Raw genomic sequence first — 3412 nt, 5'->3', positions numbered from 1 at the left:
TTTAAATTCACCAAAATTTACAAAACATCTTGAAACCACAAATTCATCCAATACTGCAAACTAAACCAGGCTCAGTGTCTAGCCTATAACTCCCAAACCAAATTGAATTTAGCAAAACTGTTTTAGTTACATTTTGTTAACATATAAATGAGCCTACGCTAAAACAATCAGATCAAAAGAAGCTTCCTAACCTAGGTTTGTGAGTAGTAAATAAAAATGCACCCCAAATACTACTTCTTATTTATATAATATTAAAATATTTAAGCTTTAATTAAACAATTCTATTATTTTTATTCATAATATTTTTAATTGGAATTTGTCTAGTTTTTGCTTAATTATTTACAGATGAAAGCAGTGTAAAAAGCTAAGAAAGAAGCCATGAAAGCCATATTTTTAACCACCCTGAGCCAAGCTTTTTAGCCGAACCGCACAAGCTAATCAAAGAGAGAAAAAGTGCCGAGCAGCTTAACCAAGCCAACATCAGGCCGTGGGCCCCACCAGTCAGCGCATAAATCTGCACCCGTTTCTTCCCACCATCTCGCGCCTCGCGCGTCACCAACACGCCACACCTCAGAGCGGGCGTTCCTTCCACGTAGCCATCAGTACGCGTCCCAGCTTTCTCCCGTGTGGGTCCCACGTCTATGATGCCAGCCTGATTCCCAATAAATGCTCGCCAGCTGTCAATCGTGGATCCCAGTTGTCCCCGTGATAGATTTATGCGAGTCCATTCCACCAATCTCTGTGCGCCACTTGTCTCAGCGGGACCCATCTGTCAGCCATCTTTCCTCCTCTCTGACCAGTGCTAGTACACGCCAACCACTCCAAGCGCGACACGTGGTGAGTTGATTCCTTCCTTCTAATCGCAGTGCAACACGTGTCCATATGAGGTGCTGAATCTAGATTTCTGCTCCGCGAGTTGCCAGATTTCTTCTCCAAATTAAATATATGACTTCTCCTAATTTATGTGTAATTTTATTTTGTTTCATTTTCTTTTGTAATTTTTTATTTTTATTATTTGTTTCCTTATTTGACAAGCAACCTCTAAATACTATAAATAAGAGGGTTAGCCTAAGGTTTTTGTAAGCTTTTATTATTATGTTTTCTATCGTCTTGCTGTCACTCTCATATTTTCTCTCTAGAACTTGTGAGAATGTTTTGCAAGCTAGGCTAGAGTTCTCTTGGTGAGGTTAGAGATGAACTTTTATCGAGTGACCCAATTCGGGCTTTTGATTCCTTGTGCTGTAAAGTTCAATATCTGAATGAATTAAATCTCATCTATCTTTCTTTTACTTTTTAAAATATTGTGTGCCAATTTTTATATAAGTTCAGTCACGCTTTTCTTATGTAATTTTGTCACGCATTATTTTGTTATTCAAATTATTTTACAAATTGTCTTTTACTGTAATATTGTCAAATTGATATATTGTCAATTTTGGATAACTTGTAATAATAATATTTTTGGAGTTAACATAGAAATTTAATTTATTCGATTCTTTTATTTTGTGAATCAAAACTTGAATTGGTGAATGAAACAGTAGGGATTCTCAACACCTTACCATTTTTACTACTGAATTTCTTTCACACAAATCTTCTTTTCTTTTTATTTGCAACAAAGTCTACAAAAACTCTTCTTTTTCTTTAATTCAGTTGTTATTTATTTTTCTCTAGCACTCTTATTGTGCTAATCTTTCTTGTTTATTTTGTTACCTCTCTGTGGATACGACCGCCATTCTGTGCTACAATTGACCACTTATGAACATCACTTTTGGGCGTTAATCAAATTTTGGTACCGTTGCCGGGGAGGTGCTACTAGCAAGAATGATCAGTAGATTTTGAGCCAAAGAGAATACAACCAGCTTTTGGCCTTGTCCTTTAGAGAGAAAGGGAAAAACTTCAATCTGACGGTATTTGCAGCCTCAGCATGGCTGTGAAAGGTGGCCACCACCTTTTCAAACTCCTGAATGTGTACATATGGGTTTTCATTCCCTAACCCGTGAAAGGTTGGGAGAAGTGCAATCATGCCAGGCTTGAAATCCGTAAGAGGTGCATTTGGTGGGAACATGATGTAAGATGGGGTGGCCGTTCGCGTTGGGTACAGGTAATCTTGTGACGTCCTTTGTTGTACTTCCTCATGTTGTGCCATTGCTAATAGATTTAACAGGTTAGAGAATGAGAATCCATATGTACACATCCGGGAGTTTGAAGAGGTGGTGGCCACCTTTCACAGCCGTGCTGAGGCCGTAAATACCGTCAGATTGAAGTTTTTCCCTTTCTCTCTAAAGGACAAGGCCAAAAGCTGGTTGTATTCTCTTAGGCCTAGGTCTATTAATACGTGGGAAGAAATGCCAACAACATTCTTCAACATGTATTTCCCATACCATAAGACCAATAATTTGAAACAACAAATCTCAAATTTTGTTCAGAAGGAAAACGAAACTTTCTATCAAGCTTGGGAGCATTTTAAAGATCTGTTAAATCTGTGTCCCCACCATGGATATGAAAGTTGGTGCCTCGTAAGCCATTTCTACGATGCACTCATAATCCGAGAGCACCAATTTGTTAAGATGATGTGCAATGGGGATTTTCTCCAGAAGGATCCTGACGAAGCTATCGAGTACCTAAATGAGTTAGCTGAGAAAGCCCATACTTGGACTGGACCAAGTGCTACTAAGAGCACCAGTAGGTCCTAACCAGCTGGAGTTTATCAATTGAGGGAAGGATAGCCTCAAGGCTCAATGATCGGTGCAAAAATATCACCTATTTTCTACTCGCAAGTGCATGAGGTCGACAAGTAATAAAGTAGTGAGTGAGTGTCGTGTCCCACGAGGATTGTGTTCCTAAAATCTAGCTAAGTACTGCAACTAGAATAACCTAATTTTATCCAAACAAGTCCAATATAAGAATGAGATCAATCAAAACAAAATAAAATGCTAAACTAATTAAATAAGCAAATAAAACAATGGAAGGAATTTTTGGGATCGAATGGGGCTCTAATGATAAGGTAGCTAGGGTCCTTGATTTCACCTTGCCTAATTATTCTAATCCTTTTTAATGCTATTGATTTCCCTCAAGCCAAACATTAATCATGAATTTCCTAAAATAATCCAACTCCCTCTCTCGAGTGCCGAGTCAAATATATGCAAAATCACCTAATTAATATCCCTATTAATTAAGTTAATTGTGCATTCATTAAGCTCTAATTCATTTGTGATTACCTAGCTCATATTCATCTCTCGACTCCAATACTCACTAGGCTGTGTTCAACAAATCCCAACATGTGCAAGTGACTCTCTCAAGCCTAAATCCACATATCTAAATCTTCTAATCAATCTTTCAATTTATTAAAGCATTAAGCAAAGAAGAGCACAAATGTTTGGGCATGAAAAACATCAAATAGCATCAAATATTCATA

The 3412-nt window shown here is 37.7% G+C and overlaps 1 non-coding gene across 1 annotated transcript; it reads right to left on the bottom strand.

The window, feature by feature from the left end:
• Positions 1–2390: 2390 nt before the first annotated feature.
• On the bottom strand, positions 2391–2497 carry LOC112092988. Its single transcript, XR_002902857.1, has one exon. It is a non-coding gene; the product is annotated as a small nucleolar RNA R71 (small nucleolar RNA).
• Between the last annotated feature and the right edge of the window lie 915 nt (positions 2498–3412).

Source organism: Morus notabilis, unplaced genomic scaffold (assembly GCF_000414095.1).
Source record: "Morus notabilis unplaced genomic scaffold, ASM41409v2 Scaffold150, whole genome shotgun sequence".
Lineage (NCBI taxonomy): Eukaryota > Viridiplantae > Streptophyta > Magnoliopsida > Rosales > Moraceae > Morus > Morus notabilis.
Note: the sequence above shows the minus strand (reverse complement) of the source record. Positions and strands in the feature narration are given on the sequence as shown.